General features: G+C 41.4%; 1 long non-coding RNA gene across 3 annotated transcripts in view; it reads left to right on the forward strand.

Moving 5' to 3' along the window:
• LOC104981036 overlaps positions 1–16,519 on the forward strand; it is a 57,924-nt gene that overhangs the window by 36,313 nt on the left and 5,092 nt on the right. For all 3 annotated transcript variants that reach the window (XR_824331.1, XR_824332.1, XR_824333.1), the window contains one exon: positions 200–367. This is a non-coding gene — a long non-coding RNA (uncharacterized LOC104981036). The remainder of the gene's footprint in view (positions 1–199; positions 368–16,519) is intronic.

A 16,519-nucleotide genomic window follows, 5' to 3' on the forward strand; every position in this document is an offset into this window, starting at 1 on the left:
AATCCTTTAATGAAATCAGAGGGGGAAAGTGACCTTAGAGACAGTGGTAGTTAACAATAAAAGGCCACAAATTACTTGACATTCCTGACATTGAAAAGCACTTGGGACTGCTCTGATGAATAGAGTATGGTAGACAAAATACTGTGGTTTCCTACCTACATCATGAAAGGTTATGCTTTCTGTCTCTTTCTTTCTGGAGGAAGTCAGACATCAAGGAAGAGATCCTGCTACCCTGAGACAACACACACTGGAGAAGCAACACCCAGCCATAGCCAGTCTCCAGCGCAGCCCCGTGAGTGACCCTCTGGGGCGCCTTGGCCAGCTAGCCCCACCTGACATCTGGACTGCAACTGCATCCGAGTCCCAGGTGAGACCTGCCCAGCCAGCCGAGCCCTTCCCAGGACCCTGACACGTAACCATGAGCAAAGGAAAATGAAATGCCCCTAAGCTTGGGGATCATTTTTCACACAATAATATTTGCTGGAGTAGTAGTCCTAAAGTTAATTTATGTGACTCTTAAGTAGACGGTAAGGCTAATATACAATATTCAAGCTACAAAAATTCCTGCTCTTGGTTTCATCATTCATTAAACTTGTGATCTAGCCAAAGTGTCATTTAATGCCTTGGTTCCTTTGTCTATAAAATGTCCATCTCTTTAGAGTTACTCTAAAGTTTAAGTGAGAATCCATGTAGAAATCCTTATAGAAGGGGGCATGAGAAGCATTATCCTCCTATTAGACATAACCGATAAGTGGAAATTATAATGCAAATATCTTATAATAGATATGTGATGTTAGTTTTTCTTACAGATCAAATTTTCAGAGAGATATTTAAGCTATTGCCTATTTTCTGTAATGATATTTATTGTTGGATTGAGGGAGTGAAAGAATACAAATTCAATCAAAGTACATGAAAGCATGTGCCTACTTAGAGTTTCATTTTCTTCTCTCTTCTTATTGTGATATTACTCTGCATGATGTATTATGGGTTTTAGGAGTGATTTGTATTCATCATAAAAATTCCCTTCAGTATTATTAGAGCCCATTGTGGGATGCTTAGAACTGTCTGAAAGTCATTCGTCATTCAGAATGTATGATGAAACCACGGTTAGGCAGCTCCCAGCCACTGTCACATTTACACTTCTGGAAAACAACATAGTGAAACAACATTTGGGAAGGAAGTGACCTTGATGCTTTCATGTCATGCTATTGTGATAAATATCACCAACGCTAGAACTTTTTAACATCAATCCTATCGAGAATCAACTGCTACGACATCTGAAGAGCTACATCCCCACACTTTATTTCTGACTATTTCCCTTGGAATGTAAATGAGCTGTTTCTCGCAAGCATGGTCCTTGATGTGACATTGGAGTGTACTTTCGTTTGCTGAGGTCTTTCAAGAGACAAAAAGCTGCAATCTTCAGACTGGGTTTCTGGGAATTATATATGTAAAGAGAGAGCCAGACTTCCGTTTCTGTATAAGGAGGAGACTTGCTGAGTGAAGAAACTGAGTTGCCCCCTGGAATGAGCCTCATGGGTCTGAACGGCTGCTTCAAAAGGGTGTCCAACACATAGTGAGGCCAAACAGACCCAAACATGAGAGCTTGGAGGAGAAAAAGGTTTACAGCAGGGCTGAGCAGGGAGAATGCAGCAAGGAGCCTGCGTCCACCCTTCCACTCCTCACCCCCAAAACCTTGAACTCCCCAACGGGCTTTAGCAAAGCATTTTTAAAGGCCAGGTAAAGGAAGGGTGTTCTCACTCACAGTACTTTGGCTGATTTTGAAGTCACAGGGCAGTTAACATTATCAATCCGTAGGCACCAGAAGGTCTAGGGGCTACATACTCATGACCATCAGGTAGGTAATGTCTTCCATTTGATGGTGGTTTTAGCAACTGAGAAACTCAGCAAATACACATGAGATACTATTATCTTCAGAGAAGAACTACAGCAGAGGATACGGGGCTAGGGTCTGTCCCAGGAAGTCCTGCTGGTCACAAGGGAAGTTGGGCTTCTCTGTCCTTACAGGTGTTTACCATTTCCTAAGTCATAGATCAGAGAAGGCGATGGCACCCCACTCCAGTACTCTTGCCTGGAAAACCCCACGGACGGAGGAGACTGGTAGGCTGCACTCCATAGGGTCGCGAAGAGTTGGACATGACTGGGCAACTTCACTTTCACTTTTCACTTTCATGCATTGGAGAAGGAAATGGCAACCCACTCCAGTGTTCTTGCCTGGAGAATCCCAGGGACGGGGGAGCCTGGTGGGCTGCCGTCTATGGGGTCGCACAGAGTCGGACGTGACTGAAGCATCTTAGCAGCAGCAGCAGCAGCAGCAGCAGCAGCAGCATAGTCATAGATTGCACAGGATAAAGAGGAGACACCGGTTTCTCATCATCCTGGTGGTGATGCTGTCTTACATTTGTTGAGTGGGGAATCATGCAGCTTATCTATACTGCTTGTGTGCTTGCCACCTTTTTCCTGAAAGCGATAGAGGGAAAAAAAAGCCAAAATCAACCTTTGTCTAGAATCTTTAAGACAGTGCCAACTCTCATTTTGGAAGAGTAGAAATTATTTTATTAAGTGTTATTGTTTTCCAGTACCAAAACTAGTTCTTCAATGCAAAGTACAAAGTGTGAAACTTTCTTGTAAAAAAAATCCTCCATGATTCTGAGGAAGAAGAAAAGTGAAATTACAGGAATTCAGAGGCCCCCTAATTTGGAGGCTTGTTATTTATCCCAGGCTTATTTCTCCTTCTTCTCTCCTGCTGGCCCTTCCCCCACTGTAACCAGTCTCTCATTGCCAAACACACTCTGAGACTTAACACAAATTCCTACCACTGCTAGGAATGCACTTTCCTGAGGTTCCAACAGTTGAGAAAGCCCTAACTTCTCTAAGTACTCCATTGAACTCTAATTTCCAAAATTTCCGAAATGTTCTCCAGCCAGAATTCTATGTCCCTCAGACATACCTCCAGGGGAATCTGTTTATACTTCTTATCAGTTGTTTCTTGTCAACGTATTTTATCATTCATTATATTCTGTGTTTGAAATTAAAGATGCTTAATATGTTGGTTGCCAAGAATTGTAAAAGATCTGAGATTTTGTCTCAATACAATCTAACAAGTGTGCCTTAGCAGTTTCATGACTTGCTGGAAGACATGAAACTCCTGGGTCAGAAACAAAGGACTTCATTACCCACAGATAGAGCAGTAGCCAGAGTATCTGTATGTGCACCATTTCTCTGAACCCTGAATCCCACCAGGTGCCTTGAAGAAGGTAGGTGTTGCCTGCGAAGGCAGTAGGTTGCATAATGGAAAGGAAACCATGTCCTTTATAATGAGCAGTTAGTCCACCTGACGTTTGCCCAGAAGAACACATTATTTTTATTATAGTGGATGGTACACAGATATGCCCTTGCTGCAGAGACAGCTCTCTCTGCTGTCTTCCAAGTCCGTTCACTGTGCAAACCTCCCAGGAAAGGCAGCCAGCACCTCAGCTCTCCAGACACCAAGAAATGTGGCTGATTCATGGAATAGTCTCTCAATGTAAGTTTCCTCCATTTTGCTCATAAGTCTTTCTGTCTGTTCATTATGGCCTTATAACCTAGGAAGAATGTCTTATTCATATTTTTAATAGAATAAACATTGTTTCTTAAAGAAAGTTCATCCAGCCTTCTGAGTAAATGGAGTTATAGAGCAAGGCTGTTAAGAATCTTCTCTGTCTACACCCTAGATTTTAAAAGAATCTACCTTGCTGATAGCAGAATGGAAACCAGTGAGTATGTATTTCAATGTTGAGCATACAGCCTCCCTATTATACTTAGATTTTCTCTTTGGAGACGATTTACTCTTAGGGCTTCCAAATTCTATTTCATCCAATCCTTGCCACAAGCAAAGTGCCTCCTACTTTCTTATTCCCAGCTTCATCAAGACCAGAGCCCAGGCAAAGAAGGTTCATTTCACCAGGGTGTAAATACTGATGACAGCTTTAGTGTTACCCATCTGAGACTGACAGTAAGCTAAACAAGAAGGAAATATAAGTTGGGTAAATGTGAGCAGTTGCTAGCTACCCTAATTAATAGAAATGTTGACTGTTGTTCCTGAAATCGTACATTCACACTACACTGATGAACATCTGCCCTTCCTGTGTGTAGGAGTAAGCTTGGGCAATGAGTCCCAACGATACAGGGACATTAGTTAATATTGAAATAGTCAAGAGCAAAAATACAGCACTGTGGCTATCACATAAGCCTTAGCTTTTCCATTTGAAAGCAGGTATAAAGTAACACCAAATAGTTTTGAATCACAGACAAGAAAAAAATACTTGTTCCTGCCAAGACAAACATTTGGTATAATCTTTTTCTAAGGAAAACTTTCTGCATAGCCACAAACATTTTTTTTAAATGAACATTGAGAGTGCCAAGAGAGTTTGAAAGGAAGCATAATTATTACTTAGAGACCAAAAAGGAAGATGATTATCTTTTAACAGGAGAAATATGCCTGAGTATGAGAGGTAACTAGGTGGATTTTATTTAAAAAAAAAAAAAAATCAAAGAATGCCTAGGGCATATACTACATTATATTTAATATAAAATTTGCATGGAAGTTGCCACAATTCCCAGAAATGCTTTTAGTAGCATGTCATTTTGCAGCTTTATATGTATAGAGACGATTATGACAATTATTGGCCAATTTTAGTCATTCATATTCACCGCAAAATATCAAACCCTGCAGTTTCCACGCCCAACTTCACTCAACATTCAGATCATTTCAAAGTTACCACCTTGGGGTGGACCTGTGATCCCCAACCTAAACCTGCAACTAGACACTACCAGTCAGTCTGAGGGATCTCACCGCTGTGATGGTTTACTGATGACTCCTCCCTCCGCAGCCTGCCCACATCCCTCCCCCACCACACACTCTGTGAGCTTCACTGGGGTTGATCCATGCCAGTTCCTTCATAGCTCCATCTCCTGGGCATAGGAGATGCCCAGAAAGATAAAGATAAAGAAATAACCAAAGGACGAATGGGTCCCTTGTTTTACTCTTTAGGGCTCCGCTTTCAGACCTCTTTCCGTCCATAGGATTCTTGGTAGCTGTCAACCCTTCTCAGCAGTGTGCTGGTAGAGGGCGTCTTCTCTAAACCCATCGATCACAGGCGACATCTTGGTCTGGCGAAAGGGGAAGAAGGCCCTTTCACACGTGCAGTCACAGTGACTGGAGTTTTCTCTTTCTCGTGATTTTCCTTCTCTTCACTTGTTCCTTGGTTTTCACTGTTTCCTGAGTGTGGAGCGCCTCACTCCTGGCTGCCCTGGGACACCTTGGCAGTTCACCCAGTTCACAAACCACCTTCCTGTCGGCCTTGCCTCCTGCTGCCACCACTCAGGCCCCAGCAACTCGTGTGTGGTGTTTGCTCCCAGACGCGCTCCACACGTGCACTCACGTGGTGTGTCTGTAACATGTCTTGTACATATTGTGATCTGATAAGTACATAGAAAAGAGGGATAAGGGCCTGGAGAGAATGCAGGACTATGGGTTCTCACTTTTCAAAAGCAAATATTAATTTTATAAGGGCAATTTCAGAAAATAAATCAAATTTTTCTATTCAGTGTTTGGGTTAGGTCCCATAAAATTTGAGCTCTATCAAATCTCAGATTATTTGAGCCACATCAAGTTTTGGATTGGTCAGTCTTTCTGGACCTGGGCAGAATTCTAGTCAGGAAAAATATCTGTGCATCCCTCTCATGGTGCACTCCAGAGAATGCATGTATTTTGTTTGCTTCTGGTATTATTTCTAGCACAGATTGTACTTCCATCCTTCCGTCTCCCTCCACTCTTGCTAAGTTCCTGCTCCTTTCACATTTTCTGCAGAAGTGGATTTCCTGAAGGAAAAATCAGGCGGCAAGCAAAGTGCTGTTAGCACAGGAATTGACCAAGGACGGAGCCACGCATTTTGCAATTGGATCTGGAATCCATCTCCGTGTAGATCACGGTCTACTTCCCTCTGTGTCCCCAGGGTTTTCCTGACTCATCTTGCAGATCAAACTGGTTCCTGGGAGCCTGAGGTGTATTGTGAAGGACAGAGAAGGATGTGTTTAGGAGAGGTGTCAGCCCCACATACAGAAAAAGTTAAATAGCATTGGCAAGTTTTCTTCACTGCTTGGCAAGCTTTCCTCCTTTTCCTTATTTATCTATGCTGTTTTTTTCCCCAGGTATGTTTCTAATGCTCAGAGAAGTTACCAGTGGTTTCCTGCTCTGTTTTCTCATTTCTTTCTCATTCGTTTCATCTCCCGTTTCTGTTCTCTAAACCTAAAGCAGTAAGATGACTGTCTGGTCACTTCTTGGCTCTCATAAAGCCTCATTAATTTGAAGAGACTGCTATGTTGCAAATAGGGAGGCCTCTTGAGAATGATTGTTGGGTGGGGAACAGTGGTGTGTGCTGCAGGAAATTGACGAATTGGAGCCTGAGGATATTGTTATAGACCAAGGGAATGCCAAGAGGAAGGCAAGCCAGGAATTCTCATCTGAGAAAGTTGCATTTGTGTTGAAATACCAGTAATCAACTAAATAGGCCTCAAGACTATTTATATTTGTGGAAATTCTTCTGTAAATAAAGCAAAAAGTATATTCAATATGGTGCTGAAAATAATTCAGAAGTTGTCATTTCTGACAAAAAAAAAAAAAAAAAAAGAACAAATCTAGCAACCAGCAGTCCTTATCTAGGAAAACTCCAGATCCACTATAGCAGGTCAGAAACATTTGCTGTCTTTAGTTTTCTGTTCTGTGAAGAATTTGAAGGGCCCAGTTTAAACCACAACACCCTGTCTCAAGGCTTTATATCACCATGATATCCCAATATCATACAAAGATACAGTATATAATCCCTTACACAAAGAACTCAAATTTAACACCCAGCCATCCCTTTCTGCCTGGTCCTTATAAATAATCATCAAGTTTCCCGTTAAATCTTACCTCTGTAAGTAGGTTCTTTATCTCACAAAGTTTATAGGAATGTATCCTTGCCTCAAAAATATGGCTAGCATTTTACACTTTTAAAAAATTTTTGTTCTTTGAACTAGATTTGAACATTTTACATTTTAACAGTGATTCAAATTCTCTCAGTGTGGTAAAAAGATAAAGGTGGTTTACCAGGAAACACAGGAAACCTTTATGTTTAAAAAATAATAAGCTATTATGAAACAAATACTGAACTCAACTTCACCAGATGACTCTGAAAGATTCATGAGTACTTAAGACTTCATCCAGTAATTTACAACACAAAAAAATAAAACATGAAGACATGCATTTTCTGCAGATATTATCCAGTCATTATCTCAAATCTCTCTCCATGTGGCAGTAAGACCCTGGTCTTTCTGAGACATGATCGACTGCCTGATAGTAAGAAAAAACAGAAGGGATCAAGTGTCATGAAGGAAACCTTCCAATAACTCAAGTGTGGAATGAAATCGGGTAGGACATCACACTGACTTTCTCAATTTATGTCTCTTTTAAAAACAAAAGTTGACATTTGCATGGTAGTCTTTCAGCAAATTTGGCAGGAAAAAATCCAACTTAGTTATTTCAGAAGAATTCTACCTCTCTTAAAAAAAAGTTCTTAGAGACCCATCAATGATAAGAAATATCTTTCAAGGCCTCCCTCAAACACTGTCACATTTACCGGGTGACACTTTCTTCTACTTCTCATAACTTATCTGACACACTAGCGTATCAGCAATATACTACAGGGAAGATAATTGGAATCAAGAAAGCTAATCCACCTTTCTGCTTCAGCTGTCAGAGAGGGAAAAAAAATGAAGTCACAGCAAATACTTTTAAAAGCACAACAGTGGAATGTCAATTCCCTGACTCAGCAGCCCAAACAAAAATGGCAAATCTATTCACAAAGCTGTAAGAACCTGCCACAGCTGGTGTTCAATGGCATAATATGCTTTTATAGCTAACTTGAATGGAAGTCGTAGGAAAGAGCAATGTGACAGACCCCTCGCCCCAACCTCCAAGGAAGGCTGCAAGGCACTGCACGCATGTCTGGCGTCCAATAAATCCAGCCGAGTTAAAGCATAAATCTAGGACTCCGGTCTAATAGAGCAAAAGTTTCAGGAAAGTGATTTCAAGTGTAAGAAAGGACAGTGACTTCCAAATAAATCTAGTTGAAAGCTGTGTTGCTTGGCCACAGAGCTAATCAGGGAGCCACGTGGGTGCAGTCCAGGTCTTAACTCCATAATATTCACACACCCTCGTCCTCCTGGTGTGGCACACAGATCCCTAAGCATCACACAGAAGCAAGCGTGCTGGTTACAGAAACCTCTCTGAGTGGAAGACAAAAAAAAAAACCTTGAGGATGAATATATTGTTCCTGTTTATATCATATCAAAAAAGTGAATCTTTGAAGGTATAATTATTTTTCTAAGGACAGTTCTCACAAGAAGTTTTCTCTTCCTCCTTCTGTCTGTCTCTTTCTGGATATTGAGTCTCTGACTTAGGCACATCTTCCCACCTTACCAAGATGCATGACATGCTGTCCCAAAAGCTGAAGAGTATTTTCTTATGGGGAGGAGAATATCCAGATATCCACCAGCTAGCAGTCACTTCTTGAAAGGCAGCGGAAAGCCACAGTGGCTATCAGCTGCTGGGCACTTTCGGTTAGTCCCACCCACTGTAACTGCCTCTGACCTGGCTGAGTAAGTGGGTGGATGTAGCTAGATGCTAAAATTGGCTCATCAAAGTCCAGAAGTTGAAATTTTTTTTAATGTTCGAGTATCTTTATTTTGTTTTCTACTTTGACTCTGAAGCACTTAAAGGGAAAGAATCTAGGAAAAAAGATTTTTAAATGAAATTTTGAAGTTGAACATTTTGAAGACTGGGTTCAGGATCCTGCCTGCTGTCAAGATGACACCCTGTTATCACACGTGTGCAAAACACCCAAACACAGATTATTGCAGACTCATTCACAACCTGCCATGTCTTACTATTTAACTGTCATGTACCGATATCAACAAAGACCAGTTTTTGCTACGAACAAATGTTTTTACTGTGCAAGTTTTAGTGTAATTAATTTTTTCCTCTAACCTCAGGCTTAAGAGAACAAGGTCTTTGTGCCTATAGAGACCGCTAAGAAGCCTGCCCTCCCTTGCCCTTTACACGTTAAACCACCCTCATCAGCCACCTTAGCTATGGAATATCCTTTATGTTTGCAAAATTCTCTTATGATCAATTCTAAAGTTGTTCCATGGAAGAGTTTTATTGCTTCCTACCTTCTTTCATTTATATGAAGATATCTATTGATTTCCTACTAACATTAAAGCATTACACTTGAAACTGGGGAGAAAACTTAAGACAGAAATAGTTCTCCATCTTATCATCCAGGAGGGACGATTATAGGCAATAATAATTTAGGGTGATTATTTGTGTTTAATGTGATTGTTCAGGAACCCTTAGGAAGGACACTTAACTGGACTACAGTAGTGAGGGAAAGCTATGCTGCTGTTGCTAAGTTGCTTCAGTCGTGTCAGACTCTGTGCAGCCCCATAGACGGCAGCTCACCAGGCTCCCAGTCCCTGGGATTCTCCAGGCAAGAACACTGGAGTGGGTTGCCATTTCCTTCTCCAATGCATGAAAGTGAAAAGTGAAAGTGAAGTCGCTCAGTCGTGTCCAACTCTTAGCCACCCCATGGACTGCAGCCTACCAGGCTCCTCCACCCATGGGATTTTCCAAACAAGAGTACTGGAGTGGGTTGCCATTGCCTTCTCCTGAGGGAAAGCTATGACAAACCTACAAACCTAGACAGCATATTAAAAAGCAAAAACATCACTTTGCCGACAAAGGTCCATATAGTCAAAGCTGTGGTTTTTCCAGTAGTCGTGTACGCATCTGAGAGTTGGACCATAAAGAAGGCTGAGCGCCAAAGAATTGATGCTTTCAAACTGTGTGCTGGTGAAGACTCTTGAGAGTCCCTTGGACAGCAAGGAAATCAAACCAGTCAATCCTAAAGGAAATCAGTCCTGAATATTCAGTGGAAGGACTGATGCTGAAGCTCCAGTAATTTGACTACCTAATGTGAAGAGCCGACTCATTGGAAAAGATGCTGATGCTGGGAAAGACTGAGGACAGGAGGAGAAGGAGATGATGGTTTAGATGAGGATTAGATGGTTAGGTAGCATCACCGAGCCAATGGACATGAGTTTGAGCAAACTCTGGGAGATAGTGATGGACAGGGTAGCCTGGCATGCTGCAGTCCATGGGGTCACAGAGTCAGACAGGACTTAGCAACTGAACAACAGCAGTGAGGGAAAGCACTCTGTTAGAAGTGATGGCCTTTACTGTAGGAGGAGGGGAGGCAGAGGAGTGATCCTGGTGAAGAAGGTCTGGCTGGAGACAGAATGTGGGGAGTGGAGACTTGTGAAACCTGGGCTTGGTGGTATGAGCAGGGACCATGGTACAGATTAGCTAGCCCTCTATCCTAGCACTGAAGTAATCACTTGAGATTTACACATGCCATCACATTTGGGTTTGTGAAAATTTGCTCTGGAGTTTGGAGACTGGATTAGAGAAGAGCCTTGAATCCAGTTTAGAATATCAATCAGTTCAGTGCCTGTTAGAATAATCTCCATGGAAGAAAGTGATGGCCAAGCTAAGGAACTGCTGCTGCGAATGGAGAGAAACATACAGATTTGAAATATTTAAGAAGGAAATGTGATTGGCTCTGTGTGATGACAGACAAGTGTCGAGGTCTTGAGCAACTGGGTGGATGGGGTTGTCAGCCCTTGAGACAGGAAACATGGTAGGAGGGACATGTTCGGTGGGAAAAGTGAGTTCCGTTTGTACCGGACGAGTCTGAGATGACTGCGGGGCATCCCAGTGGAGCTTTCCAGGAGGCACGTCAGAGCTTCCTGCTATGTTAGCAGAATACAATTTGTAATCACTGTGACACACCAATTCCAGGTCGTGTTGTGGAATTCTTTGATTGCTGGCTTTCTTCTCCATTCGACAGTAAGCTCTCAGAGGGCAGAATCTTGATCTGTTCTGACTCACCATCGCATGCCACTGACCTAGCACAGTGCCTGGTAGATGGTCGGAGCTCAAGACATGTTCCATTCATCCTGTTCCCTGTGGGAATAAAATGCTGCCATTCGTATGCAATAAGTGACAAAACATTTAGCAAGTTCAACGTTCATTTTCTCCAGTTGTTAGCTTCCTTTTGGATTTTAACTCTGATGGTATGTGGCTAAGAAATCAACTATTGCATTCAGATGTCTTCTTAAGTTTGCATTTGCAGAATCTTTCAACTTACATGACAGTTGCTTATCTATTGCTGTGTAAGAAATCCACGCAAAACTTAGCTGTTTAAAAACAGAAGTTAAACTTTTTCTGTAAAGGGTCATATAATAAATAATTTAGAAATCTCTGTTGCAATCACCCCACTCTGCCCTTGTAGTACAAAAGCAGCTATCGACAGCACACAAGTAGGGGAATGCATTTGTGCCCACATAAACTCTATTGATGGACACTGACATCCCAACATTATCGAATTTTCTTGTGTCGAAAAACATTATTGTCATTTTAAGTTTCTTCCACCACTTAATAATGTAACATCCCTTCTTAGCTCACAGACCGTACAAAAACAGACAGTGGGCTAGATTTGGCCCAAGGGCCAACAGCAACATTTATATTATCTTTATCTGGGGAAGTGGAACCGTAGTCAGGAGCCAGGCTACAAGAATAAGGAGCTTTAGTTGGGGTCTTAAGAATTGCAGTTCTGGAGACACAAACTCAGGAAAAACCGAGAGAGGCTTCCAGGGAAGGGAAGAGTCAGGGGCTTAAAAGACAAAAGCCACAAGGTTGTTAAAGATGCCTGGCAAAAATCATGATTGACATGTCAGGAAGTACTTGTCCTTAGGGAATCAGCAGGCACTTTAGGGTAGGGGTCCGCTAAGTATCTTGAGTTCCTGGCAGATGTTCTAGATGCCTTCGTTAGGATAGTAAATGGTCAGAAGGCCAGATTCCCTCCAGGCTGAGAGGCATGAGTCATAGTCTCTCAGTGAGCTCCCAGCTCCATTCCAGAGAGCTCTCTAAGCAGTACTGACTCCTCTTCGATTTTTCCACTTGCAGAAGGAAAGAATTAAGACAGACCTCAGTGGGGTGATTCTCCTGCCCCTCTCAGTATTGAGGAAAGCTGCTTAGTAGCACTTGGCTTTGGCTGTGCTGGCGTGGAGGATCTTAGCCTTATTCAGACACCTGGCACCTTGGTGGGAATGCCTGGGGAGAGCTGGGCTCAGCTGGGATCGCGACTGCAATCACTGAACTGGCTTCCAGAGAGCTTCAAGATGAGCCATATGCATCCTGGCGGAGGGTAAGCCATGTTCCATATGTAAAGCGAGTCAGGCTTTGAGAGGATGGATGACGCTTATCAGCAGGAACAGAGTTACATGGTGTCCACTTCTTAGTTTCCTAAGAAAGCGCTTATGCTAATACACACTGTTGGGTTTTGTACAACTGTTTACTTTTCATCTGATCCTCTGCTATTTTTCTCCATCCTTCAATTGCCTTTCCTTTTCGTTCAAAACAAGCCTGCAGAGTCAATGCTGAAGCATAATCCTGTATTAATTTATGGGCTGTGGTGTGGCTCACCAGAAATGAAACGCTCTGGTCCCATGAAATCCTAATCACTCTCCCAGCCAGCAGGTGCCAGAGTTAAAGCATTTCCAGGGAAGTGAACAAGAACGTTTAATAAGACCAGGGCTGGGGACTGGTTGCATTTTAGTCAGGGAGAGGGAAGTGCTGAACCGCTGATCAAAGCTTAGCCGGGGGAGGCAACTCTGTTGGGCTTCAACTCAGTGGTAAAGGCAGTCACTTCAAATCCATGGTCAGTTCAATTCAATTTATGAGAGACTTACCCTGTTATTTCTGTATTGCATACCAAGCAGAGAGGATCTGAGCAGGCTTATGAAAAATCTCCCAGGTAAAAGAGAGAATATAAAAACTGTGCCCTGTATGAGTACTTTCAACTACCCCTGACCCTTTGAGCCCTTCTCCCAAAGTAGATCAGAATCTCAGAAGAGGAGAAGGGCCTCTGGGGAGGCCTGTGTGTCTGGGGTGGATGGCTCCCATCCCAGCCCTGCAGAAGAGTTCTCTCAGATGCCAGAAGAGTGTGGGAAAGCCCTTCCTATTAACTGCTGACCGGGAGTAGCTGGAGCAAAAGCAGGTTTTAGGAAAACTCAACTTGGATGTGCTGGGATTAATGAACTTCCTGAATATACAAATGGCTATGGAAGGGTTTTCTAAAATCTAAGAACAGTGCACAGAAGGACATCTTGAAATTCATTGCAAAGCCAAGATAAGGTATAATATGCCTTAAAGATTAATATAATTTAGTTTAGTTTTGATTGTCAATTATGCCAAGGCAAAACAACTTCTCAAAGCTGGTAAAAATTTTACATGTCTCCTAATAGCAGATGGAAGTTATACCCAATAGAGTGTAAACCAAAAATAATAATCAAAAATTTGCTGATGTAGTATTAGATTCACCTTGGCAGGAACTATATCTTCTTAATGATGTTCAATGTATAGTGATGTTAGAATCAGCTTGTTTCCCTGAATTCATTCTTACGGTGTCAGGCAGAAAACTGCCCATTTTAATTTTTAGTTTAATCTTGGTTTTGAATGTCAGTTTTATTTTAAAGGGATTTAAAAAGTGATGTGAATGAAATAGCTCATCTAATGTGTAAGTATGATAGCATAGAAAATTTAGAATTAAACATTGACTGTAGTACCACTTTTAAGTTGTATACAGTATTTAGAAATATTGATACATTTAATTGCAAATATAGTAATAGTCATCTTAGCCAGTCAGGCTTTGCAAAGATGTACACAGAAAAGCCTGTGAGACATTTGTGTATGTTGTAATATGAACAGGGAAAGGACTGGGAAGATGTTTACAAGGTTTGAGTAAGAAAGAAGGGAAGAAGGTGAGGGAAGATTTTGAACTGGGCCAATACATACTCAGACAATAATCCAACAGGGAGAGGAGGAAGAGATGGCGTCTATGTGGCAGGAGGTGTCTGTGTGTGTTTTGTTTATTCTTTCTCAGTGGCTAATGAAATGATAATGAATTGTCTAGATCTGTAAGACGACAGAAGGAAACCCTTCAGGGGCTTTTGTGTTTGATGCCTTCTGTTGGTCTACCATGAAAGAATAGCTACAAGAATATTTAACAAGTGAAGTCCTCCAATCCCTTTCCTTCTTTCAACCAGTTTTGTCAGAATCATAACACAAATTATTCAGTTTTAGAAAGCAAAGCTGTTCAAGAATACGACTGCTAATGGAGCACTTGAAAGCCATCCTTGTTTTGACAAGCCTGGTTCAAATAGTATTTGTGGGCACAAGAGCATGGTTTGTTTTTATCTGCATCCAGACAACTTATCCCAGGAAAAGTTTTGTGCATGATTTTTTAAAAGAAATACCATCTAGAGTTTTGACAGTGTTCTCGGCTGATAATCCTTAACCAATTAAAGTGGACCCACCGGAGACCTTGTTCATAAAAGATTTACCAAAAAGTCACAGTGTAGTTGAATTCAAAATGAAGTGTAAAGATAAGTGAGCATTTCTGAATAATAACCTATTCAGTAAAAGACAAAACATATCACTTCAAAATACAATAGAACAGCATTTAAAAAGATATCTTGGGAGACATTTCTCTCCCCTAACAACTCTTTAGAATAAACAGATTTCTTCAGGGTTACTTTGAAAGTCGGAAAGCACTTAATAGGTAATTGGGTCGACAGTCGCCCTGTTTTGAGACAACACTCCAAGGATCTGTACGTCTTGCCCCCAAGCAACAGCAACATTTTGATAATTTGAAAAACAGAAATGTTAGCTTGATTGTTTCTAGCCTGACTCTAGTAGAGGAGGACTCCAGTTTATTTATTTCTGAGGGATATTGCATATCAAAGCTTGGAGTAACTCCATTTGCTGCCACTGATAACTATTTAGTTCTTAGTGTATGATGTTACTTTTGCAGGATTTGATCATTTATGTTTATTTTCTTCAGTTGGGGGCAGTGGCAGTAGGAGATGAGGTCTGTGACAAGAATTGAGATCCATAGAATCACAGGGTATTGGTGCTGCTGGAGAGAGTGGGCAAGGGCCAGGAATTAAACGATGTTCCGTTTCTGTCGTATGCCAGACACTGTGGTAGGTGCGTCATAATTTATGAACAGCACATGTATTGACCGACGTAATTTGACAGATGTGGAAAAAGACTCGTCAAGGAATTTCTCCAATAGATAATGTGGTGGCAGAAAAACAATTCCAGTTTTGCTGTTGTTGTTCAGTCGCATTTAGGGCTATCAAACCCCAGTGTCGTGTTCTTTCTGATTCACAAGGCTAACTCCTCCGGGAGGAAACTTGGCATCCTCTGGCTCAGGATGGCTTAGCTCAGCACTGCTAAATTCTAAATTGATATGAGTCATTGAAGGTCGTGAGAGAATGTGGATTCTGAATCAGTAGGCCTGGGGTGGGGGTCTGAGAACCTGCATTTTTAATTAGCTCCCAGACACTGCTGATGGCATTGGTTTGGCTTCCTGGTGAAAGGGTCTCCAGTACAACACTGCTTTAGCATCATTAGAATCATTGTCTGACATTGCTTTTATTCTGAACTCTGGTTTAATTTTTAATCAGCCTTTATTACAATAAATGGAACAAGAGAGCAAGACAAGTGACACTGGTTTTATTTGGGAATGCAAAGAAGCCTTTTGACGTTTAAGGTGTTTAAGGACTTTGCACAAGTTAGAAAGAAATGGAGACAGATTGCTAGCAATTGAAAGGAACTTTTCCCACATCTACTGTAATATCTGATTTTCTCATAGTATCATATGTTGCCATCCACATTCTAGAAACCAAATTTTAATTAAAGAGAATACATGAACAACCACATCTAATGAACAGCATAGAGAGGTCACAAGTTTAAATCAGCTGACCAATGCTTTAGTGCACTGTCCAGGCACTAGAATTGTATGACTTCCTGTCCCTTTAACTCAGACGCAAATAGGTTGATAATGGCAGCTTTAACTTTCCCCATTATATCCAAGTTGAATGTGCCAGTGATTTTATCCTTCAAGTGGCTATGCTTTTTCAAATACTGAAATATGGCACTTCTTTACTGGCTGACCCTGGATTGTGTAAGAAAAGATTTATCTTATAGCACCTATGGGGCACAGGCAATTCGTAGACATACAATTTTCATGGGCCTTGCCATCTTTTTAACTTCCTAAGGGTCAAATATATACACATAAATAGCATAATACTCAAGAGAACAAGCAAAAAATTTAAATGTCTTTTTAGAAGCACTTTTAAAGGTCTAGGAATCTTTTTTAAAAAGATCAATAAAATGACATAAATAGGTCTTAATCTGTTTTCATAATTAGCATCCAATTAAGATATGTCATCAGTTTTTATTCAAATGAAGTTAATTAAACTATTAAGATACTGAGTTCAATTATGTCCT

This window comes from Bison bison, unplaced genomic scaffold, assembly GCF_000754665.1.
Source record: "Bison bison bison isolate TAMUID 2011002044 unplaced genomic scaffold, Bison_UMD1.0 scf7180017864514, whole genome shotgun sequence".
In the NCBI taxonomy this organism is placed as follows: Eukaryota; Metazoa; Chordata; class Mammalia; order Artiodactyla; family Bovidae; genus Bison; species Bison bison.